Raw genomic sequence first — 27,229 nt, 5'->3', positions numbered from 1 at the left:
TCCTATGAGCCTATGCCACCAGTTGCTGCCTCCTTCTGTCCCCCCTGCCCTATCCTGCAGAAACCAAAGCCATCCCCGTGCGTGATTTCAACATCTGTAACACTTTCTCCTCTTCTCATGGCATTCCCCTTCCAAATTCCTCCCGTTTCATTATTACTATATGTACAAAATGAAAAAAATTAAGTTGTCTTAATCATTTTCCATATTAACTGACAGCCGGCTCCCATATGCCTGGAGGGTGAGACCATACCTCCTGTGTCCCTTGCTCCTATTACAAAATAACTATTTCAAATGAGGTCCAGTTATTGAAAAACCCTTGGTCTTGGGGCCTCCACAGCCTTGTCTCTCTGGGGTCCTGCCAGCCTGGTGTAGCCTGAGTCACAAGCCAAGGACGCAGGCTCTCTCATGTCCCAGCAAGGGCAGACCTCAGGGCCAGGCTGATCTTGGTCACAATCCCAGCATGATCATGCACCAGTGGGGAGGCTCCACTTTTGCTTTGCACAGCCCTGGAAAGAAAAGGGCACATTCTGGAGCAAATGGATCTGAGTCCAAACCCCAGCTCCTCAGCCTTGGACAAGTCACTTAACCTCTCTGAACCTCAGTTTTTCATTTATGAAATGGCAGAAACAATAACACCAACAACTCAGCATTGTGATGAGTCAAGAAGACTATGATAATGACAACAGTTGACGTCCAGTGAGTCCCACTGCTTGCCAGGCACTGACCCAGGCCCTTACCTACAGCAATGCACTTTATAGACACAGAACAGAGGGAGCAAAAGAGGGGGTCCTCTCTGAGGACAAGCAGGGGGAGGGGGCAGCTGGGCACAAGCTCAGGCTTCTGGTTCAGCTCCTGTAGCTTCAGGCTCCGCCTGACCCTGGAGATGCTCCCTGAGTGCCCCCTGTCCTCCCCTAGTTTCACCTTGGTCTTTGCCCCTCTCATGGCCTTGAACGTGGATACCAGAGACTAGCAGCTCTACTGCCCAGGCTGAGAGCATTGGGAGTGTGGGTAGAGCAGATTCAGGTGGCCCCAGCTTCACACTGACCACTTGTCATAACCACCTTGGGACACCTATAAATACAGACACAAGGGCCCACCTTAAGTATTGAAGAGATGGAGGTTCTGAGTTGAACTTGAACTTGAATCAAAGGACAAGTCCCAAGCCAGGAGCAGATATACTATCTCATTAGACCTCAAATTTGAAGATTGTTTTTGTTTTCACTTAACTGAGAACCAAACTGACTTTTATATTTGCAAAAATTCTCAGAGTCAGTTTCTAATAGAAACCCCAATATAGCTCCTACAATTTAGGCAATGTCGCCGAAACAGAAGTTGGCCAAAATATCCACACCTGTGATATGTCATAAAGACTTGCAATACTTCCTCTAAACTCTAACCCAGTATGGCTAGCTTCTCTTTATATTAAGTATTCTTCCTGAGCCTTGCACTGAGATATAGACGTTTTCATCCCTTCTGTTGTCCTATGAGGGAGGTGTCATTTATCTCCATTTTACAGATGAGGAGACAAGACTGAGGCTTGGAGTGGTTAAATGATCTGGAAAACCCAGGACCTGGATTTAAATCCAGGTCCCAACTCCATGTTTTTGCAAACACAGCCGACCCATGATTCTCTGGAGGCTGCCCATAGAGAGGAAAAAGCCACATTCCCACAGTCCCTACCCTATCCATTAACCTTCCCTCCTTAGACCAGACTGGCCCCTACCCTGGGAGGCAGCACCACAGGCCACTGCTTGGGCACAAATGACAGCTGAGCCATATGTTCACCATGACAGCTTGGACAAGACCTTCCCCTCCTCTATGTTGAAGAGAAATCCTATCCTGTGCCTTTCAGGGAAGTCACATACCTAAGGTGCTATCACAGAAGGGCTGGAATCCTTACTTTATTTCTAAGTCCCCAACCCAGTGTGAAGTGAGGGGTGTAGGACAGGTGCTCAACAGTTTCTCACTAGTGACAGAACAATGCCTACAACAAGCATAAGGGACTACCACAAACAGTGGCAGTGGATCTCTCTGGGGGGCAGATGACAGGTGACTTTATTGTCTTCTTGTGTTTTTATTTTTGTATTTTCAGAACTCTCAGCTTGGAATTACATTGTACTGAGTTCCCCAAGCCAGGAGAGGCACAGTCAACTTGACAGTTCATTGGGGGACAGAAGCAAATTTCCACATTGAACTATAAGACTTGTCCTGGTACATTAGAAAGTTAAGCTCTGTGAGGAGAAAAAGGAAGGTGTCTTAGAATCAAGGAATTATGTCTTTGACTGAGTTGTCAAGGTAATGGGCTGTTTGAGAGCCTAAAATGTGTTTTGTTTTGTTTAGGCTTTTAGTGGTGCTGGGGATTGAACCCAGGGCCTCATGCATGCTCGGCAGGTGCTCTACCACTAAGCTACACCCCAGTCTCCTAATGCATTTTTTAAAAGGACAAGGATGTGAGCGACCTTTATTGATTCTGGGACCCTGGATGTCTGCTAAAACCTGGAGCCTGCCTAACCAACCTTCAGTACTTGCAAATAACTGCAGATGCCTACACTCTGTCCCCATCTGAGTGGTCCTGCATCTCTGGACTGGGATCCAGGAATCTGTGATTTCAGCTGAAGTGGCAGGACCTGGAAACTGTGTTGGGACCAGATCTTCTCCCACGAGAAATCTGGCGGGGTGGGGGGTCACAGTGCAAGAGGTGATCAGGACACTCCTGCCTGGCTGGGGTGAACAAGCGATCTCTTATTTCATCCCAAAGGGTCCGTCTCACCTCCGAACCCACCTTACCCACACCATCCCTCTGTCCTGCCTTGGTGCCAGCCCAGAGCTGTTGCTACCCTTTCTCCCTGAGGGAGTGGCCCTGTTCCTCATTAAGGACATGCTGGGTATTTTTGTCTCTCTGAGCACTGTTTTCTAGTGCCAGCAAATAACTTTAAATAGGAAAAAGATGCCCCAAATTAGACTGGAAAACAGAAAATAAATAGGAAGGGGGGTTGAGTGTCAGCTGTTTTCTCCATGAAGAGGGGGCTCTGAGCCTCCTATCTCACATGTCTACAGGGGAGACCATCATAGCACCCACCTCCCTGGGTGCCACTGGGATGAACTGAAATGCACCCCATACACTATGCACAGTGTTCGAAGTGCCCATCAGCACATGAAGCTGCTGGGCACATTCGGTGCTTGGACTTGGAGGTCATTGTCCTGGCAGTCTTAAGGGGCTCCAAGTCCCCCAGTTGACCTTTCCCAACCAAGAGCCATGTCATAGCATGCTGTCTAATGTCATTTTTCAATAGATTAAAACTTCAGCAGTATTTCTCCTTCCCCATCAGATCACAGCTGAAAGTGGCCTTCTGAAGGCTTCAGATGATGATGCCCACTGCAAAACATTCTCCACCCGCCATTGTCTAAAAAGCTAGCTCAATCCCCTCCACCTCAGAGCCCTCCAGGACAGGGACAGGGAAGACTTTCAAACTCCATCTTCCTCTCCCTCCCCTTCATTCCTGCCCTCCAGTCACATAGACTCGCCCATTGGTCCCCAAATGGCATGTCCATTTTCTCTTTTCTCCAATTGGAAGCCAGGCACAGAGAGTTAATCACATGCCTTCATCTCAGATCAAGACCCTGTCATCATTATTACATAATGATTTGCCCTTTTTGTGCCCATCCCCACTCTCAACCTTCCCTCACCTCGGTGCCCCCCCACAACATGGAGGGTGTATGTCTTTATATATGCATGTCCCCTTGGAAAATATGCACTGATATTTTCCATGCATATGATTTTAATTTACACAAATGCCATTAATGCAGTCGTTTCTTAGCTTTTTCACTCAGCACTGTTTCAGGACCTAGCCTGCACATGTGCACAGTCATTGCTTTCAACTGCTGAGGATTCAGCACCTGTGGCATCCTCCAGGCTTTAGCTGCCCCGTCTAAGTCCCCATGGGACTTTAGCTGCCCCATGGTCTAAGTCTGGATCATGTTACAGAAGAGGACACAGAACAGCTGCTAACCACATGAGCCAGCCTCTGCTCACCTAAGGGGCAGCTGCCTAACTCCAGCTGATTTAAGCACAAAGGGTAGATTCAGGTGTTCAGTAGCTCCCAGGCACTGTTGTTCTCCATCCTGGAAACTCTGAGCCTCCCACCTTGGTGGCTCCAGGGGAAGAGAGGCCCTAGAATAGCTGCAGGTGACTCCTTGGACCACCCTGGTTTCTCCTGCCTTCAGTTCACTTCCCCATCCCGGCATTTCAGAAGAGGTGGACTCCAGTCTGTCTCAAAGGGTGTTATGGATTGAATGTGTCCCCCTTAAAATGATATGTAAATCCCTAACCCCCAACCTGGCTGCATTAAAGACAGGGATAAAGAGAGGCAATTAAACTGGAGTGAGATCATAGGGCAGACCCTAGTTTAACAGGACAGGTGTTCTTATACGTGGAAGAGATGTCAGAGTGCTCTCTGCATGCACAGAGAAGGGGCCTTATAAAGACACAGTGAGAAGATGACTCCCAGAAAGCCAGAAAGAGTAGCCTCGCTGGAAACCAAATCTAACAACACCTTCATCTTGGACTTCCAGATCTGTAAGAAAATAAATTTCTGTTGTTTAAGTCACCAGCCTGTGGTATTTTGTTACAGCAAACTAATATAAGAAGAAAGCCAGAGATAGCATAGATAAATGGGACCTCATAAAACTAAAAAGCTTCTGTTCATCAAAAGAAATGATCTCTAAACTGAAGAGAACACCCACAGAGTGGGAGAAAATATTTGCCAGCTACACATCAGACAAAGGACTGATAACCAGAATATATAGGGAGCTTAAAAAACTAAACTCTCCCAAAACTAATGAACCAATAAAGAAATGGGCAAGTGAACTAAACAGAACTTTCTCAAAAGAAGAAATTCAAATGGCTAAAAAACACATGAAAAAATGCTCACCATCTCTAGCAATAAAGGAAATGCAAATTAAAACCACACTAAGATTCCACCTCACCCCTGTTAGAATAGCCATCATTAGCAACACCACCACCAACAGGTGTTGGCGAGGATTCAGGGAAAAAGGAACCCTCATACACTGTTGGTGGGAATGTAAACTCGTACAACCACTCTGGAAAAAAATTTGGAGGCTACTTAAAAAACTAAACATTGATCTACCATTTGATCCAGCAATACCACTCTTGGGGATATACCCAAAAGACCGTGACACAGGTTACTCCAGAGGCAACTGCACACCCATGTTTATTGCGGCACTATTCACAATAGCCAAGTTATAGAAACAGCCAAGATGCCCCAGCACTGATGAATGGATCAAGAAAATGTGGTATCTATACACAATGGAATTTTATGCAGCCATGAAGAAGAACGAAATGTTATCATTCGCTAGTAAATGGATGGAATTGGAGAACATCATTCTGAGTGAGGTTAGCCTGGCCCAAAAGACCAAAAATTGTATGTTCTCCCTCATATGTGGACATTAGATCAAGGGCAAACACAACAAGGGGATTGGACTTTGAGCACATGATAAAAGCGAGAGCACACAAGGGAGGGGTGAGGATAGGTAAGACACCTAAAAAACTAGCTAGCATTTGTTGCCCTTAACGCAGAGAAACTAAAGCAGATACCTTAAAAGCAACTGAGGCCAATAGGAAAAGGGGACCAGGAACTAGAGAAAAGGTGAGATCAAAAAGAATTAACCTAGAAGGTAACACACACACACAGGAAATCAATGTGAGTCAATGCCCTGTATAGCTATCCTTATCTCAACCAGCAAAAACCCTTGTTCCTTCCTATTATTGCTTATACTCTCTCTTCAACAAAATTAGAAGTAAGGGCAAAATAGTTTCTGCTGGGTATTGAGGGGGTGGGGAGGAGAGGGAGGGGGCGGAGTGGGTGGTAAGGGAGGGGGTGGGGGCAGGGGGGAGAAATGACCCAAGCCTTGTATGCACATATGAATAATAAAAGAAAAAAAAAGAAGAAAGCCAGATTGGCAGTTTTTTTTCTTCAGCATTGATCCTCATTACTGACCCTCTAAATCGTTGTTTTAGAAATTCTTTCTCTCAGCAGTGGCTCCTATGATACCATAATAGCACAGATATTTGTTTATGTGCTGTGGTCCATTAGAGGGCCAAAAATCATTATAACATTTAAGACTTTTGTTACACCTACCCAAAACCAATTTTTGTACCTTGGGAACAATACTGCCCCACTGAGAAGGCATCATCTAATGTAACTTCCTGGGGCACATGAAGACAAGGCAGAACATAGACATGAGAGCCACGGAGGGAAACACAGTCCTTTTCCACGTTTGGTTTTTACAGTGACTGGGTGTGATACCTGGATCTGAAGTGGACATCTTGTAATTATGAAGACAATGCTGAGAAGATTCTGTTCTCTTTGTTGTAAGTTCTAGCAAATGTTCTGAGGCAGACTGGATTGATGGTGCTGGTTAGATCCCATCCCCAAATCAATCTTGTGGCCAGGCGTGAGTCCTGTACCCACTCAGCCTTATAACTTAGGGGCCAGAAGGGGTCACCCCTACCTGGACTGAGTGGGGGCTCTTCCTCAGAGTGACATGAGGGATGTATTTTCCAAAGGGGTCAAATGCTTGGACAGCAGAAGGACAGCTGGATTCCACACCCAAACTACCCCTTTTACATGGAAAATCTCCCCACCAGCCCCGCATCCTCTTCACAGTGAGCTTAGCCATTGCCTCACTAGAAGGTCAAGTAGAAGTTCGTCCTGCTCTTCCAGGTGGTGCCCATTGGGACATTTGTAGTCACCTCTGCCTTTGCTGGGACAGTCTTCAAGGCATGCAATCATTCCTTCATCCCCCCCCCACCAGTGACCATTATCTAAGGCTTTCTGCATCTGTCCCCAGCCCTGGGCACCAAGCAAGCACGAAGCATATTGTGCTTATCTCAGGGATCTCACAGTCATGGGCAGGAAGTGAGACCCAGGCATTTACTCAGCACACTTTGATCAATGCCTTCTCTGTACAGAGATGAGTAAAACATTCCTTCTCAAGGAGCAAGAACTCCCAGGCCAATGGAACAAGCACCAAATCAGTACCCAGCATAATGAGGCAATGGAAGCCACCACCCACTGTTCTAATGGGGAAGAAACAATGAGGTCTTAGGCTCCCTTGGCCAAGGGGGCTATGCCCATGCTCAGAAAGCTGGCTCCACTTCCCAGGGGGCAGGCAACAGTGAAGGCCTGAGTGGCCTGCCAGACTCCCACCCCCTGCCTGGTTTACTGAGTTCATGCCTGGGGGACCTACGTGTAGAAGGAGACCTGGATCCCATGGGAAAAAGAGGTGGAAAAGATAGCAGCTGACCTCAGGAAGCAGGACGATGTGTTGCAGATGAAGACAGGGTTTGGGTGGAAGGTTTAGGCGGGGTTTGAACTCAAGACCTAACACTTGCTAGACAGGTGCTCTGCCACTTGAGTCCTGTTCCCAGCCCTTTTTGCTGTTATTGTTTTTGAGATAGGGTCTCACTTTCATGCCTGGGCAGGCCTGGATCTAGATCCTCCTATTTATGCTTCCTATGTGGTTGGATGAGAGATGCATGCCTGATCTAAGCAACTATCCCTGAGCCCAGGTATTTTATTGGTTGAAATGGAATCTTGAGAAATTTTTGCTTGGACTGGCCTTAAATCACTATCTTCCCAATCTCTACCTCCTCAGTAGCTGGGATTATAGGTGTGAGCCTATGAACCTGGCTTACAAGGGTCAATTCTGTAAAAGGGACTCTAGAGCTGGTGGTGTGGCTCAGCAGTAGAGCATTTGCCCAGCATGCAGGAGGCCCTTGGATTGTCACATCTCACTGCATGATTGAACTCCCTTCTGTGCATGGATCACATCAGGGAAATAAAATAGGAGCCTTAGAAGAACACAAGAAGGCAGGGAAGGGCTCAAAAAGAACAGAACCCACGCTGGTAGATTTTATCTGTCTTATTTCCATGAGATGTTGGAGGGGGGAAAACCACAAGGCAGCCATTTTTCCTGAGCAGAGCAAGAAGTGGGTGGTTTCCCCGAAAGAGCAACTGTCAATCATACTTGGCATTCTCCTCTCCCTCTGGGGACACCTGGTGCAGACACACATCTGACACTGCTCACCCAGCCCTCCTCCAACCCACTGACACTGACACAACCTCCAGGAAGTCTTCTGCAGCTGCCCCTCTCCATTGGGCTGGGCTCCTCATAACCCCAGGTACAGCCCTCCATGGTTTATGAACAAATAACTCAGGGTTTGGATTGCACGTGTCCACATCTGACTTTCCTTCTGGACCATGAAGCCATCTGACCGTGTTAGGCACCTCTCCACTGCAATGCAACCCCACTGGCCTCGGTCAACTGTTGCCACAACAATGCTGCATAACAAATTCCCCCCACCCAGTGGTTAAATCAATCTCCACTTATGCTCCCTCCCGGGGCTCTCAGTTAGCTGGGGTTCAGCTGATCTGGGCAGTGCTCCAAACTCAAGTTCAGGTCTGCCCTGCAATGCTCTCCTCACCCCTGACCCACAGCTCTACCTGTGTTGTGTTCTTCCCATAACCATGACAGCAGCACAGGAGAGCCAAGTGGAAACAGGCAAGGCCTTTTAGTCTTTAACTCAAAACTTGCACACTGTCACTTTTGCCCACATTCCACTGGCCAAAGCAAGTCACATGGCCAAGCTCAACATCAGTGGGACAGGGAAATAACACTACTGACAGAGAAAGGAATGATGCAATACCTGGCAAAGAGGTGGAGGACACAGGCAAAGGTGGGAAATGAGGAAGAATCTAATGAACCACGGTGCCATGTTTTCTGCTGAATGACAATGCCTCTAATCTCATCTTGTGGTGTTTCCTCACTGGCCCAACATTCAAAGGCAATGCCTGCAACCTTCTGTCCTTAGTGGTCTTTCAGTCTTTTAAAATCACGGTACCCTTGGTTTGAAAGAGTCTTTTCCCTACCTCCACTTGAGTCTCAGCTGCAGCAGCATCTCTCCAAGACTTGTGTGGACATGGGCTGTGCCCTCAGGGGACATTGATTTAAGCAATGAACACGACTGACTAAGCCTGAGTCTAACCTGGATCACGCACTCACTCCTGTGAGGCCCTAGGAAACTCTTCCTTCCTTTCTATTCTCATTTTCCCATTCTCCAAAACTAAGAATACTTCTCATATCAGTCAGGAATGCTTGCCCCTGCAAGTAGCAGAACTCGGTACTAACAGTGGCCCATGCCTGTGGTCCCAGTTACTCAGGAGGCAGAGATAGGAGGATTAAGGTTTTAGGTCAGCCTGGGAAAAAAGTGAGACCCTATTTGGGAAATAAACTGTAAGTCAAATGCTCTGCTCCAAGCAGATGGATCTGTGATTCAGGCAGTCCTGAGTAGAGACAGAAGCCTTAGAGAGGTTTTACACACTTTGTTATCGATCACAGCCAGCCAGCCAGCCAGCCCCAGGCCACTCTGTGCAGTGATTTTTTTATACAGATACAGTCAAAAGTGGCATTCTGCCAAGTTATTACACCTACTACGCATTCAGATCCACTAGTTACGTAACTAGTTGTCCTTGGGTGCTTACCTCTAGAGTGCCTGTGTGCACAGCTATTAACCTACTATAATCATTTTCCCTACACAAACTAAAAGCAAAAGCACTAAGCAAGAGATCCTGTGTTCGAGTACTGTCCAAGAAAACAAAACCAACCAAACAAACAAAAAAGCCCACGATAATGTCTCACAAAGTTGATGCTGGAAGCAGAAAACTCCGGGCTGGTTATAGGCTCAGTGACGTGATTAAGGATCCCAGTGCTCCCCCATATGCTCTTCCTTCCCCTCCTCCTCCACATTCCCCATTTTACCTTGTCTCTGCCATCAATCAACCATTTGCCTTTGTCTTCAATTTTGTTGCTTCATGGTTACAAGATTACTTTCCATAGTTTCAGGTATCACGTCCATGTTCAAAGCTAGAAGATGGAAGTTCGTTTCAACATCATCTGGAGGACTTGTTAACACTGAGTGCCTGATTCCATAGGCTGAAACTGAGCATTTCCATTTCTAACAGGTTCCAGGTACAAATGATGCTGCTTGTCTGGGGACCAAACCTAAGACCTCTCACTGCTCTGTCTCAAACAGCATTCAGAGCCTCAGTTCTCAGCCCTGGCTGCACATTGCCACAACCTGGACAGCTTCACAATACTGATGCTTGGCTCTCTTTCCCCAAAGATGCTGGTTTTAATGATCTCTGTTATGTCATGGCCCCTTCCAGTTTAAAACCTCCCCAAGTTACTCCACTGTGGTGCCAAGGCTGAGTATCACTGGCCAGGAGACCACTTATATGCTGCTGGGCCCTCACTTAATTCCCTTCCCCAGACTTGTCCTCGAAGGCCAGCCTGCGACACTCAGTTACTTATCCCACGTCTCTTGGATCACTCACAACCATCTCAGAGCTCACACATCCAACGTGAAAGTCCAGCTGTACTGCTCCAGGTCAGCAAATGGCAGTTCCACCCGCTTAGCTTCTCAGGCTAAAACCTCGCAGTTGTCCTTGGCTCCTCTCACCCCTTCAATCGTCTGGCATAGTTTGTCCATTCTGCATCCGAATTTCCCAGTCTTCCTCTTTTCTCCACCTGCACTGCTAGCAGAGGTATTTATAATGCCATCCTCTGGCCTGAGTGGCATACTCAACGTCTTGACCTTCCCTTACCTCCACTCTTCACCCCCTCACCAAGGCATCCTCCACAAAGCAGCCAGAATGAGCTCCTACCATCATCAAGAGTTCGGACTAAATGTCCTGCAAAATCTCCCGTCACCCTTGTATAAGATCCCAGCTCTTGCCCGTGACCAGCGAGGTCTTGATTCCTCCTAAACTTTATCTGGTCCCCTTGCCTCCTGGTTTAGGTGCTCCAGACATGCTGAATTTCCTTCTTTTCCTTTCAGACATCCAGTTACTTCTCACATAGGCTGTTTCATTTACCAGGTTTCTGTTACTGGGACCTCTGCTTGGCTGGCTGCTGCTCAACTTTCAGGTCTGTTTATGTGTCACTTACCAGGAAGAATGTCCCCAAGCTACCTGTTATTCTTTATCATACACTCTGTATCCTTCTTAGCACTTTGTGGTGGTCTGTGATGATTTGATTTGTGGATTTACTGGTCTGCTGTCTGACTCCTGACCATAAGCTCCACAAGGGTACCTGTGACACACAGTGGAGGCTCCAAAAACACTTAGGGATGAAGGGAGGTAGGGGAAAAGACAGAAAGAAGGAGAAGGGGGAAGAGAGAGGAGAAGAAAGCCCAGTCAATACTCAGAGCCCAGGAACTGCCCATCAGACACAGCTTGCCTCTGCCCCAGGTTAGAGATTAGACCACAAATGTCCAGTTTAGGAGCTGAGAGGTACTTTTACAAGAAACAGAACATGCAGGCAGTGAAGTCTAAATAGGGGAAAGCCTTGAAGGTCCTTGCTCATCCTTTCATCCTGGACACTTGCAGGGCTTCTGGCCCTGAGCAGGGCTTCAGTAACTACTTCATGATAACTTGAATGGCCCAAAGTCAAAACAACGACAATTTTCTTTGCTTGAAGGAAATCTAAGAATGTCTTGCCTCGGTTTATCCATTAAATGGGGCAGGCAGTTCTGATCACCCCTTCCACAGAGCTGCTGCCCACCCACAGAACCCACCATGGAAAGAGGCCTGTTGGCCACTTCCACCTGATGGGCATCTCTTGGTGGTGGTGTCCTTGCCATGTCTGAGAGGTGAACCTCCCAGGCCACTCAATGGCCAGAGCAGAGCCTTAGTGGTGTGCTCTTTGCAGGAGGGTATTGAACTGCCTTTGCTAGCACCCAGCTAAATGTCCCAGGAGTAGGGGAGCTCCCCTTAATTAAAACCAAAACTGCAGTTATGGTTGGGACAAAGTATACACACATGGTGCCACTTTTAGGGACAGATTTACAAGGCATTAACAATTCCAGAGACAGCCTTGCCCTCACTCCAGGTGATACAAATCATAAAAATTAGAACCAAATGAGTCATTGGGGCTCAAGAGGCAAAATCCACTGAGGCCTGATGGGTGACTCCAAGAAACTTACGAGGAGGATTGTTTAAAACATACTAACCATGTTCCTGCCACAGGGCTTCCACACTTATTGTTTCCTCTTCTTCCCCCATTTAACAGAGATTTGCATCTCTACTCAAACATCATCTCTTCAAAGATGCCTTCCTCAATCACTTGACTCTGTCCTGTTGTATTTTTCTTCATGGTTCTTATTACCATATGACATATACTTGTTTGTTTTGAGAACTGTAGCTAAATATCATTTGCATAAATTTAAAATACATATATACAAAAGATTTTCAGGGATACATATATAACAAAAAAGACACAGCCTACACTCTAAGGTGGGTGATTTTTTAGCATTGGGGGATGAGGCAGGGGAACAGAAATAGTAAATCAGTGAAAAGAAAAGAAAGAAAATAAAACAAATAAGAACATTTATCCATCCTGTCAGTGATCATGGGCCATGATTCAAGGAGCATAATAAATTTGAATTTTCCTTCCTAACACTTTCTATTCTTTTCTGAAGTTCTGTGCTTTAGGTTCACTTTCTTTTAGCCTGCGGGACTCACTTAGTTGAGTATATATTTTAAAGCAAATTTCCTGGTGGTGAATTCTTTGAGCTCCACCTCTTTCACTGTTCCACTGGGTGTGGGATTCAAAGATACGGTGTTTCCCTGCTGCACTTTCCTCAGGGTATTCCATTGTCTGCTGGCTTTCATTGTGGCTGTCGAAAAGTCCCCTGTTGGTCTTGCTATTGCTCTTTTGAAGGTAATGTGTCATTTCTCCCTGGGGACCTTCAACATTTGTCATTATCTTTGCCTTTCAGCTATCTTCCTCCCATGTTCCTATGTAGAATTTTCTTGGCTTGGGATTTGCAAAGCTTTTTGAATCTTTGGGTTGGTATCTTTCATCAGTTTAAGAAAAAATTCTCAATTCTATTTCTACAGATATTGTTCAATCTCTTCCCATTTCTTTTCCTTCTGGGATTCCAAACACATACATTTAAATATTTTAGTGTCCTCTATATCAGTGATATCATCATCTGTTTCCTATTATTTTTCACTTTCTAAAGGCTCATCAATCCTCTGTTGTGTCTAATTTGCTCCTGACTCGTTTAATGGATTTTGAGCTCAGGCACGATGGTTTTCTATTCTAGTGCCATCACTTGATTCTTTCATATACCAATCCCAATTCTCTGCTGATGTTCTCTGTGTTCTCACCCATTTGGCAAATATTTCTATTTTTGAACATATTAATGTTAGTATTAAAATCATGATTGTATATCTGTTTCTATTGTCTATTGTATTCTCATTTTCAGATACATGACCCTGGTTGTGGCATGACTTATCAGTTTAATCAAATGTTATTTATTATATATGATGACAAATTCCTCCACAGAGGATCTGCTCTCTGCCAGGCAGAAGTGGGGCTCTTCTTACCATGTACCCTTGACTTGGCTGGGTCAAGGCTGTATGGAACCTTGAGCTAGGGTTTGAATTGGGTTTAAAAAATCCCATGTATTTAAAGCCTTGGTCCTCAGGGTGGAACTATTGGAAAACACTGTGGGCCTTTAAGAGATGAAGGGTTAAGGTGTAGCTCAATGGTAGAGTCCTTGCTTGGCAGGCACAAGGCTCTGAGTTCATCCTCCACCCCAGCACCATGCATACACAAAGCAAAGTAAAGCAAAATGGGTGGAATTAGTGGAAGGTCATCAGGTTATAGGGAGCATGTCCTCAAAGGGGATCGTGGAAACTCTAATATCATTTCTCTCTCTCTCTCTCTCTCCATAATGCATCATGTTTCTCTCTCTGCTAAATCATTTCCATCTCTAGGCAAATGTACCATTCTTTTCCCATCTTAAAACAAAACAAGACAAAACAAAAAATGCAACTAACCTTCACTCAAGATCTTTGTTTGGCTATCTCCACGTTTCACTTCTCCCTGTTTGCAGCAAAGCTCAAAAATTGCATCTCTTCACTATCTCCATGTCCTTTTTTCCACTCCAGTCCAGTTTTCTTTCTCCATTCCACCAAAACTGCTCCCATCAGAGTCACCAATTACTCCACAGTGCCACATTCAGAGATCACAGTCCTCACCTTGCCCAATGGTTCAGCAGTGTTTGACACCATTTTATTTGCCTGTCCTTCCCCATTTTCCTTTCCTCTGGATGCTGGAGGCCCCCAAGCTGAGTCTTAGGACTCCTTCTATCCACTGCCTCTTGATGCTTTTGCCCAATTAAATATTGTGTATATATTGTGATTCTCATGTGAGTCTGGTTCTCAAGAGCTCTATGTTCTCTCTGGACACCCAGATTCCCCTGGCAACTGCAATGAACATGTACTTAATCATCCTGACTCAGAAAGGGAATACAATGGTGATGCAGGCTGAGACCCATGCAAGATCACATGCATGGTATGTGATGGACCCCAAGGAGAGTCCCACATGTTTACAAAGAACCTTCTCTTCAGCAATAAAGGAATTGCAAATTTGGTATGGTTCTCCAAGAAGCTGAGAAGTTCTCTTATGGAACTCCCCAATTCCTCTCCAGTCATCTCAAGTTTTCTGAAATTCTGCTGCAGCTCATTCATGGCAGGTGCATCACTTCATTTGACAAGGTTCAGCCAAATCATTTGCTAGATTAGCAGCTTCTGTGCACACTCCTTCCAGCTGGGTCTGTGGGCTCTTGTCCCCACACTCCTGCCAACACTTTGCAGTTGCAGCCTTCCAATGTGTGTCAGGCTCATAGAGATAAAGTGGAAATGCACTGATGTTTTATTGATCAGATTACTATTTTGTACATCTTTCATTCACTTGTTGGCTGTTTCTTCCTCCATAAATAGGTATTCATTTCCCTTATCAGTTTTGTTATAGATTTATGTATTTTCATTGTCAACTTTAAGGACTTCTTTGAAGAATATAGTTCAGAGATTTGTTTCTGGTCAGGTTTAGAATTTTTCTTCTACCATAAAGCATTGCTTTAAAAGAAAATCTGACAATAACCTAACGATCTTTCTTTATGCTACATACTCTTTTTCCCTACATAGCTGGCTTTTAATTTTTTCTTTAAAGCCTACTCATTTTACTGGAATATAGCTTGGTGCTGGTGAGGAAAGGTCAACATTTTCAGATATGGAGTATGATCCTTCAACTCATATTTTCAATATGCAAGTGTAATTTCTTTTAAGTTTTTTAAAATTGTACTTCTTAGTATTTATTCTATTTCTTTGCTTTGAGTTTCTCTTTCAAAGACTCCTATTCCCCATACAATGGATCTTCTTTGTCTGTCAATATTGATCACTTTCTCTTTCATTTCTAAAGTATTTTTAAAATTTCTTTTTGTTTAAAAAAATCTTTTATGCAGAGTGTGGCGGCTCACACCCATAATCCCAGCCACTCAGGAGAGAGAGATTGGGAGGCTCTCTGTTTGAGGTTGTCCTCAGGCAAAAATTCAAGAGCTTATCTGAAAAATAACTAAAACAAAAAAGGGGCTGGGGGCATGGCTCAAGTGGCAGAGTACCTGCCCAGCAAGTGCCAAGCCATTAGATCAAACTCCAGTACTGGGAAGGAAGGAAGGAAGGGAGGGAGGGAGGGAGGGAGGAAGTGAGCTGACAAAAACCATAAGCAACACAAAACATCAAAGGCCAACAGGAGGAGTTTGATGGAAGCTGCCAGCGTGAGGGGTGATCTGTAGGACTAGACAGCTTCTTCCCATGCTGGGATTCTGTCAACCCCTCAGGAATTAGACTTAACCTATTGGGGAAGAAGTCTTAAACTGACGGAGATTTCAAACTTAATCTCCATTCTTCTTCCCCTCTCTGATCCTCTCATCCAGTCACACAGTTTTCTCACTTTCTCAAAACAGGCTAGGCTGGCTTCAGCCCCAGGGCCTTTGCACTTCTTGTTCCCTCATCTGGATGGACCCTTCTCCCCTGGGGCTTCCTGAGCTTCACTCTCTTACATCTAGGTCGCTATATGGATGTCACACTTACTCTGACCATCCTATATAAAATGACCCTCCTTCATTAATATTGTTCCTTCCCCTTGCTTTGTTTTACTTCAGAGCACTTATCACTACCTGTGACATCCCATCATGTATTTATTTGTTTGTTTTTCATCTGTCTTGTCCACTAAATGGCAAGTTAGACTTCATAGTGGCAGAGATTTTTATCCAATGTGTCTATGGTTACATTCTCCCCAACCCCCCCCCCCCGCCAAACAATTCTTGATACACAGAAGCACTTGATTCAGCATCTGCTGAATTAATAATTAAATTTCTGCTACTTATGTGATTAAAAGCTCATATCATAAGTTACTTGTGTAAGAAAAAACAAGGGAAATTTTGCTTGGTGTTAAGATAGATTGATTTTTTTGGTTTGTTTTACGGGGGGAAGGTTGGCGGTACTGGGATTTGAACTGAGGACTTTGCTTTTGAGGTAGGCATTCTGCGGAAGACAGATTAATTTTTAAGTCTGGCAATGTATAGGCATCTGCAGCTTGCCCTGTGTCTATTTCTGAGTTCCTGTAACACTGTAATATGTGTCAAGGATGCAGAAAGGCTGGCCTTGGTGGCTCTAGCCAGCTTACCCTTAAATATAAAACCAGATCATAATGATTCCAAGGAGCATAGGATAAATCAGGGCAACCAGCTTCATTTCACAGAGCAGCTCAAGTGCAGGGGGATAATTGAAGAAATTGTCACCAGGAAATTGTTTACAGGACAAGTGAGTTCCAGACACAGCCATTGCCACCCCCGGCCCCCACCTGGTTTTGATTTCCATGAGCAATTTTCTAAACAGAAAGATGGGTAGAACCCTGTCTGTTTGATAGGTTTATATCACTCCAGGGAAAAAAGGGGACACCCAGAGAAATCAGGGCTCCCCAAGTCATCCCAGAGAATAAATGATCTTGAGAACTCAGGTGCCCTATGAGCAGATTTGATGGTACTGGATGAGGGTTTCACAGCTACACCCTCACAGGAACCATGCAGGTGATTTAAATAAATAAGGCAGCCAGACAGGGTTCCAAGCAGATAGTGCATCCATATTGTTCCACAGGGGGGTGTAACTTTAACCAAATTTTGTCAAACAGGGGTGCATGCCTCATGTGCAGATTCTCTGATTTCTCCTTAAAAGCCAGAAAAATCCAAATGTGCATATGAAATCTCCCAATTTTAAGTGTTGCCAACAGAATGAAAAATTTGGATGCACTATTTTCCAGTTAATATTTCCATGTAACAAACCACCCCAGATTTAGTGATGTAACACAACTACTTTAATGTGTCCATGGGCTCTTTGTGTCAGGAGTTTGGGCAGGGAAGCAAGGATGGCCTAACTCAGCTCCATGGCAACTAGGGCTTTAGCTGGAAAGACTCAAACGGCAGATGTTAGAACCCTCTATGGGCTTCTCCACTCATGTATCTGGTGCCTGGGATGGGATGACTCAGGCCAGGCTTGACTGGGACTATTCAATGGAGCCTCTACACAGGGTTCTTCTCGTGGTGTGGACCTGTTGTTCACAGCACTGGCCTCTGAGACAGCATATTCCAAGAGTGTGCATGGCAGGAGAACCAGGTGGAAGTTTCATGGCCTTTTATGACCTGGCCTCTGGTCCTCTAGAGTCCTTCCCACCTGGATTAAGGGAAAGGGAACACAGCCTTCAGTTCTACATGGAAGAGTTCAACAAATTCACAGCCATTTCTGAAAGCACAACATGCTGTGTGTGCCAGGCCAGAAGGGTTTGTAGGTCAGATTGGCCATACTGTTTCCTGCAGAAGGGAATGGGGATCCAAGTCACGTAGTGAAGGCTAGAGGCCCCAGAGCACAGTTCTGGGTGTGGGCCAAGAGCAAAGGAACCTTCCCAAGTGGGCTCCCCTGGAGTACATTACATGTGGGACTTACGGTCCAGACCCATGGCAGGCCCCAGAACACACTCTCAAATGTAACGGTTTGGATCTGAAATTTCCCCAAAAGGCCATGTGCTAAAGACTTGGTTGCCAGATGATGGTGCTATTGGGAACTAGTGGAACCTTTGGGAAGTGGAGCCTAGTTGCAGGAAGTAGGTCATTGTGGGTGTACCCTTGAAGGGTATACCTGGTCTCTGATCCCTTTCTCTCTTTCTCTCTCTCTCTCTCTCTCTCTCTCTCTCTCTCTCTCTCTTTCTGTCTCTATCTCTATCTCTCTCTCCTTCCTGGACACAATGAGATGAACAGCTTTGCTCTACCACATTCTCCCTGCCATGATGCTCTGCCTCACCACAGGCCCAGAAACAACAGAGACAAGTGACCATTGTCTGAACCCTCTGAAACTATGAATCAAAACAAACCTTTCCTTCTGTAAGTTGATTTTTCTCAGGAATTTTGTCCCAGAGATGGAAAACTGACTACACATCAAATACAGCTAAGACATCCTCTTCCTCATGGACCCTGAGTCCCAGCCATATTCCCCTCCTCTTCCTCTCTAGGATGAGCTTTGTTTAAGTCCTTGGACCTAAAGGGTTGGTCCCATTCTTATTATAGATGTCCCACACTGAATATGTCCCCCCAACCCATACGTTAAAACTCAATCCCCATGTGGTAGCGTTAGAGGTGGGGCCTTTGGAAGCTGAATAGGATTAGTGCTCTTATAAAAAAGGGGACCCGTGCACCATGTGAGGACACAGTGAGAACCAGGAAGTGGTTCACAGTGCCTTAACCTTAGTTCCCAGCTTCCAGAAGATGAGAAATAAGTCTGTTATATATAAGTCACCCAGTCCATAGTGGTTTGTTAGAGCAGTCCAAACAGACCAAGTCACCAAGCAATGTGACATAAGTGCCTCTGGTGGGCCCAACTATTCCAAAGTGGGAAATACCTCCCCTCCTTCCATTACCCTCTCGGAGGAATGTGCAGAGAAGGCGTGTATTATTCTGGCTTTCCTACATCCTCTCTTTTACATAATACGATGACCCTATGTAGTAAGTGTCCTATCTAAGGGATGAGCAAGCTGAGTGTCACAGAAAGTATAGGCAAGTTGGTGGGTTCATACTGGGTGGATCCATGGGATTGACTCTGGAACACAGCTGGGCAGGATGAGAGGAAACTAGTCTCCATAAGGTGGAGGAGGTAGGTTAGGGAGAACTGAGGTGGGCCAGGTAGGGCCAAACTAAGGATCGTTGCAAGCTCCACAATTATGAACTTAATGAGTCAGGCAGCAGGGAACCATTCAATGTTCTGGAGCTGAGGAGTGACCCCACATTAAGGCCAGTGGTGATGCAAGCAATTCCTTACCGAGTTCTGTTTTACTGACCCTCTTTCTCATGTATTTTCCATTGATTTCCACCTATGCACTTAGGCTCTACATTTGCCATATAAATAGAGTTCCAGAAGCCACAATATCCAAAGTACTAGTGGCAAAGCCAGAACAGAATGTTGGCCTCCTGAGTCCACCCCTGGGTCAGTGGGAACACACGTACCATGGGCACCTGCCATTCATTCTAGATACCTAACATTACTCCTCTTCACCCCCTCTTTTCCTCTTGGGAACCCTCCCTCTCCTCTGACTCCCAGTGGTTTTAGTGAGGCTGTCAATTATGTGGCCCCATGTGGGGTGGCCCAAGGCCAGGCTGACCAATCAGAGTGCTTGTCAAGGATTGACATGGATGTTGGATGTTGGAGGAGGGATAGTCTCAGTCTTTCTCCAGAGTCGCCACCACTGGTAAGCGGGCTCTGGCAGCCATCTTTACTGTCATATGAGGAAGGCCTGCCTCAAGACGAAGCCAATGAGCAAGATGGCTGAGCTGAGAGGGAGGAAGAATGTCCTCACAACTCCATGAAGATTCCCAGGTGCCCACATGCCTAAGCCGCTCAATTTTGAAAGCTACTCGATTTGTTTTCCTGTCGCGTGTTCCTGCAGCAGCTTTCACACCTAAGCCTTACTTAGTAGTAAGATAGACTCAGGTTTTCTTCAAACTCAAATTCCTCATCTGTAAAGTGGGAATAATCAAAATGCTAAAATTCAGAGTTTCTGGTAGACTTCAGAAAGTGTAAGGTAGCAAGAAAAGAAAAAGAGAGAAGTGCCCAAGAGATAGGTGTGATGGGAAGGGATGACGACGACTGCCATTTGCAGATAACATAATTATCTTCATAGAAATTTTAAACTACAGACACACTACTAGGACTCTTAAGAGAGTCAACAAAGTTGCTGGATGGATAAAAATAATCAAAGATCAATAGTGTTTCTATATACCAGCAATGACAAACTAGAAAATAGAATTTTTTTAAAAAGAGAGTCCATTAGTTCTAACCACAAAATCTATGAGTCCCAGAAGCAAATCTAACAGGAGATGTCCAAAACATCAATGGAGAAACACAAATCTGTGTTGAGGGACACAAAAGAAGGGTAGCGGAAATACAGCAAATTTATGGATGGGAAGTGCAATGTCATAAACATGGCAACCCCCCCATACCAATTTATAATATCATGCAATTTTGGACAAAATCCCTACAAGAATTTTTATTGGACTTTATAATCGGATCCTAAAATTCACATTAGTGAATAAAGGACCAAAAATACCCAGCCTAAAAGAGGACTCACCCTAGAAGACATCAAGATCCACTTGCTACCAGGCTATAACAACAAAAGTATGAAATACCAAAGGCAAATTCATTGTTACGCCGCACCAGAAAGGCATTCTGGATTAGTGAGCTATCCAAATGAGGCAGTATTTTAAAACAGGGAGGGCAGCTACCTTCAAGATGAGTGTGAAAAACATTTTTAAATTGGGAGGTTGTTAAATTTGGGGTTCCTCTATAAGTCAAGCAATGTCCGGCGAAAACAGAAAAATAAGATTAAACTTAACCAACCAGAAACTCCCAACTGGCCTCTAACTCAGGACTTTCCACCAACCATTCCCAAATAAGGCAAATGACTGGCTGTAACCAATCAGATCATTTCTGTGTCTTGCTTCCACATTCTTCCTGTGAGAGCTGGATGCTTGCACTGATAACCGGAGCTCTCTGAACCTCTTCCAGTTCTGAGTGCTGCCCAATTCATGGATTGCTCTGCTCAAATAAATGCTGATAAATTTAATTTGCTTGAGGTTTTTCTTTTAATAGCAGAGTGGAAAGTAGTTTTCGTTCCCAAAGTTCTCTCTTCCTGTAAGGATTCTAGTTCCTGTGCCATGGACGTGGACCTGGCCATGTGGTAGACTTTGGTCATTGATACATGGACAGGAATGATACAATGCCACTTCTTCAGAAGCATGAAGAACCATCACATTTTTGTTGTGGCTTCTTCCTGCCTTCTACCAGAGAAGCATACCCCAAATAGGGTCACCCCTCACTTGGGCACCAGAAGGGGGCTGGGCCAGGGTGCAGGATAAGCAAGACATAAACATTTATTGTTGTTAAGTCAGTGAGATTTCGTGAAGAAGTTTGTTATATCAGCATAACTTCTGCCTAATACAAAAATAAAACCTGATAAACTGATTAAGTGCAGCTTTAAAAAAATTTTATTTTCATTTTTTGAAACAGGGTCTCACTATGTAGCCCAGGCTGGCCTTGAGTTTTCAATTCTTCTGCCTCCTCTTCCCAGTGCTGGGATTATAGGTATATACCACCTGATCTTGCAAAATGCTGCCATGTTTGTGCTTCTCAAGAGTAAAATGACATTTTATAAAAGCACATTGATGCTTTACATTGGTTTTTTTCTCGTTCTGCTAAACATCAGCATTTCCCATTATATTTACAAGGTTTTATATATTTCTTTAAAGCATTTTGGGAGCAAATCAAGTTTAGGGGATGCTGCAGGCTCTGACTTTCTCTCAAGATTCATCTCCTATATTAATTACCATATTGAAAACTGCCAAATTTTTTTCTTGCAGGGAAGAAAATTTGATTCGAATTTCCTGGAGTCACATAGGAACAGAACCCTTTGCCTAAGAACATATAACCAGAGTTTCAGACACAGGTTTTTCTCAAATGATTTTTTCTTGAGACATCAGGCCAGCCATGGAAAATGAGTGGGCAGGTTTCAAAGACAAAACTAAATTCTCTCATTAGCACGTCAGTCATTTCTGCGTACGCAGGCATCATCACAAGCCTGCAAGAAGTACCCTGGAGAATAGGGGGAAGAAGATGTCCTGCCCCTCAGGCCTCTTATCAGAAGATTAAGCCCATTGTGGGAAGGGAAGGGGAAGTGGAGGTCAGTGATGGTCCCCCAACTCCAGGACGGAGGTGGCCAGTGTTCCTAGCTGCCCTCCGCACTTCCTGACATTTGTGGTTTAATCAAGCCCCATTAATCCCTCCCAGTTTCAAAGCCCAGCATAGGAACCACAAACTCCCACGGCTCTGACGGGAATGGAATCGTGTGGCCAAAGCCAAAGGGAACTCTTTGAAAGGTAATTAGCATCCTTTGAATCCAGGGCCCTTTGATTTTGCTTCCTGGCTCTAAACAGTCACAGGAGATTTTATAGAAAGGGGGGGAAAACAACAAGGCTGCAGAGGCCCTTGCAGGCGGCACTTTGCTGCCTTTGGAGTTGAGCTGCAGCCTGAGAGGATGCTTGCCAATGTGGCCAAGGGTCGGGGGAGCTGTGGGGCTGTACCATGAGCTGTCCATCCATCCATCCAGTCATTCAGGCTCACATACTGGGTGCAAGGCACTATCCTAGCACACAGTGTACAGTGTTTCACCAGTAATTCATTCATTCAGCTCCTCATTTATTAATGTCTCTGAGCAGACATGGCTAGGCTCCAGGGCTAGAAGCTTATTGTTCAGTGAGAGACACAGAAAATGAACAAGTAAATAAAGAACAATTGCCACTGTTTAGAATAAAGTGCCAAGAAATAAATAAACTGATCAGAGTATTCATCCAGGGAAGAACAGGGGGTCTTTTTTACAACAGGGGAGGTGGGGATCTGAAATGTCCCCCAAAGTCCCATGTGTTGAAAACTGGTCCCCTACTGGCAGCACTATTGAGAGGTAACTGCATCATGTAGACACTGACCTTAGCAATGGATAATCCATTGATGAATTCATAGTTGAATAGGACATTAGGAGGCAGGGCTAGTGGAAGAAATAGAAGGAGGAGTCATTGAGAGCGTGCCTTTGTAAGAGATGCCTTGTCCCTGGTCTCTTGTTCTCACTCTCTCTGCCCCCCCGTCTGCCATGAGGTGAATCTCTTTACTCTACACATGTAGGATAAAGGCAGAGAATAACAAATTGTTTCTGAAAGGACCACACAGTTAACATTTTATGGCTTATATGGTCTCTGTCATATTTAACTGCAAAAGCAACCAGAGATTCTATAAGAATGAATGGGCACCACTGTATTTACGAACCAAGCAGCAGGCCAAATATGGACTAAAGATTATAGTTGCTCAATCCAACTATTTTTAAGCTACTACATTTTATAATTTGTTACTCAGTAATATTTGGCCCACCCCCTGAATTAGCGAAGGGACGTGGATAGATTGGGCAAAGTTCACTGTTGGTGATTTGGAGGCCAGATTACAAACTGATGTGAGTGTGAGTATCAGTGGGCAATAGGTCCGGAAAGAGTCATTGCCCTGGCTTGGGCTAGGAGCTGCATAGATACAAGTGACAGCGTAGATGTCTTTTGTGCTCCCTGCCAATCACCACGACAAGGATTACGCTAAACCTGTAATGTAGACCATTCCTTTTAACTCTCCCTGAACTATATGGAGTCACCCTTGGACAGTCCTGGTAATGAGCAAACTGGCAGGGAGGGAGGAAGTCTTTCCATGAACAGTACCATGAAAATCATGCAGAGCCAACAAAGGGCAAGCTCTGAGCTGGTAGCAAGGCAATTGATGTCTACTGAACTGTGAGCTCAGAATAATGAAACACCCTGTGGAGGGTTTCAGGAACACTGCCTGCCACCCAGGCACTGTGCCATACACCCTCTGACACCTGTTATTCACAGTCCCCTTGAGAACCCCATTCCCACCCTTGCTGGACCATTGCACAACCTAGGATAGACACAAGCTAGAAACATTAGCAATATGGTGGGTGCTATAGACATTAACAAGATGCTCATCAGATGGGGGAAAGGAGAAGAAATAGAGGGAAGAAAGAATAAGAGGAGAAAGCAGGACAAGGGAAAGGAAGCAAGAACCTAACAGTCCAGGAAAGGCTGTATATAAGGGTCAAACAATGTCATCAGAATCTGGCCTCTGTCTTAATCCATTAATGTGGACCCCATTCTTCAGCAACTAAGGTAACCACAACTTCTGGATTTCAAAGCCACCCAAAGCAGTGAGACCCTTCTAGCAATCTCAGCGGTAGTTTGAGGATTCAGTCTAATTGGCTCTCAGTTCACACACCCGTAGGCCGGAACCAATCATGGTGGTCCAGAAAATACCTAACTTTAAGTAGCTCTCAGTTTACCCCCCCACAGGCCTGAATCAATCATGGAGACTCAGGGAATACCTAATTCTGATTGCCTTAGCTGCAGTGCTCTATTCTTACTCTCCTCTACTGAAGAAAGTAAAGGGATGACTCCTCCCCCAAAACCCAGGACTTTGCCAGAAGAAAGGGAAATGGATGTTGGCAAGACGGAATCACAAACCATAAGTAAGCCCTTTAGACCTCAGAGGGCCCCCTACTTCCTGCTAAAGCTTCCGGAAAAATGATTTGTCAAGCATCTTCAGTCTGACTCACATTTTTGAGACTGTAAGTAACATTAAAACACCCAATGTGAGAGCTGGAATGGCTGGCTGAAAATTCCCTTCTGATCCTTCCTTTGATTAGGCCCAGAGAGGGAAAGCCTTGCTTATACATGATTCTAGACCTTAGGCTACCAAACCCAACACTCTCTGCCAACTGCTCCTCAAGAGCAAGGCCACACGAGCCAGAGTCCAAATGAATTAGTCAGTGGGGGCTCTGAGACCAGCAGAGAAGCTTTCTGGTGTGTGGGAGAAAAGGATCTGGAGGGCTGAGGGTGGGCAGCATTTGTTGTGTAGAGAGCAAGGAGGAGGACAGAGATCCTTTCGACTTCAGCATTCTCCCTCATGCCCTCTTTCTTTGAGGATCTGATAGTCTGTGGGAGAGTGTGGTAGTTAGCTTTTATAGCTGTGACAAAATACTCGAGAAAGATTTTGGCTCACAGTTTCACAGGTTTCAGTCCAAGATCAACTGGATCCACTGCTTTGGGTCTGAGGCAAGGCAGAATGTCCTGGCAGTGGGAGCACATGGTGGAGGAGGCTGCTGACCTCACAAAAGCCAGGAAGCAGAAAAGGAGCCACAGAGTAAGTCTGCACTCACAGGCTTCCTCCTTCTGATCCCCAGCCCTGAGAATTTTCACCACCTCCCAACAATGCCATCAAATTATGAAGTCATCAACCAATTAACCTATACATTGAGTCAGAGCCCTGGTGATCCAATTGCCTCTCATTGATTGGATCCCTTGACTGGGGACCAAGTCTTCAACACATGAAACACACTTCATATCCAAACCATAACAGGGAAGGAGACAGATGGGCTGAGTGTGATCCTGGCATTACAGAGGGAAGCACTGTGTAGGGGTCCCGAGCACAGGCCCTTACCCAGTTTGGGAGGTCAGGGGAGCTGCCTGGCAGCAATGATGTTTGAGTTGAATTTTGGAAGATGAGCATAGGCTAGAAAGAGAGGAAAGACCTTCCAGTGATGGGGACAATGTGTAGAAAAGCCCCTGATGTGCTGTTGTAGTTTAAATGGCTCTGGATGGTTGGATGTGCCTGCAAGAATAGGCAATTGCTACGGTTTCAATGACCCACCAAAACTCACGTTGAAACTTAATCCTCACATGCAGTGTTGAGAGGTGGGATCAGGTGGAACATTTAAGAGATGACTAGTTGACAAGGGCTCCTTCCTCTTGAATGGGTCGGTCCATTCATAGATTAATGGATTACTTGCGAGTGTGTCTGTAATAAAAATCAGCGTGGCTTTATCTTTTATATGCACCTCTGTTACCATTTGATGCCTTGCACTGCCTTGAGACTCTGCAGAGAGTGCCTGTGTGCAGGAAGGCCCTCATCAGATACGGTCCTCAGCCTTGCACCTCCCATCCTCCACAACCATGAGCTGGCTCTAAATTTATCGTTCATAAATTATCCAGTCTGTGGTATTCAGTTACAGCAACAGAAAATGGACCAAGACAGCAGTGAAGCTGAGGCTGTCAGCAGGCCCTGATGACCCTGTCCTGCTGCTCAAGTTGAGCAGAGTCTTGACTTTATTCTCTTAGCTCTGGGAGAACAGTGGCAGACATGGGAAGATTTTAGGAAAGGGAGTGACCACTTGTAAATGCACAAGAGGCTTTAGCGTTGGCAAAGTGGGGGTGGTACAGGTGTATTGTCAGAGTACAGGTGTACTCTTTGCTGTAGGGGACAGAAGCCAGATAACTTCAGCCACTGGGCACAAAGTGCAACTTAGGCAGGCTGCTGGGTAATTTGTGTCATCAATCTAAGTTGTGTGAAACATCTGTGGGGCAATGACAACGTGACTTGGGATTTTCTTTCTGGATGGAAGTGAGCAGCATGAGCTAAAGCCTAAAACATAATACTCTTCAATGAATAAATTAATTCCACATCTGGGAATTTACTCAAATCATCAAAGATGAGGGCAAAGATCTGGCTTCAAGGATGCTCCTTGTAACCCTGTTTAAGCAGGAAATAATCTGAATGCCTAACAGTAGGACCCTGGTCTAAGGAATGGGCAGGATCCTTAGGGTGGGGACTCTTCAGTCACTTGCTCTGCTGTTGTAGTGAGATGGACAGTTCTCAGAAGTGTTTGTCCATGGGTCAAGCTTCATGTCTGGAAGAGTTTTTACTAGTCTACGGCAGAATCAGAATCAGAAAACAAAAACAACAGCAAGATGTCCATAAAAGTGGCATTATCTCTGCTGTACGTCTTTGACTCAATAATGAAGACGGATGCTATTTTTTCTTCTTGCCAAGAGGCATCCTACTTAACAGTGGCATAAACATAAAAAGAAGTCTGAATGCAACAACGGCTGTGGTAGAGATGTGGGGGGGAGTCAGTGCCAAGCAGGTAGGGGTCTTTGTGACTCTCTTGCCTTTTCTCTCATGGTGCGAAAAGATGGCAGTGCTCTTGGTACAGTGTTCATAGTCAAGGTAAGACAAGGGAGGATGAGGATGTACCAATGACGTTTTCCTTTTTACAGGAAAGCAAGAGCTCCTCTTGAGTCTCCAGCAGATTTCTTCTT

The sequence above is a fragment of the Castor canadensis genome, chromosome 5 (genome assembly GCF_047511655.1).
Source record: "Castor canadensis chromosome 5, mCasCan1.hap1v2, whole genome shotgun sequence".
NCBI classification, from domain to species: domain Eukaryota; kingdom Metazoa; phylum Chordata; class Mammalia; order Rodentia; family Castoridae; genus Castor; species Castor canadensis.
Note: the sequence above shows the minus strand (reverse complement) of the source record.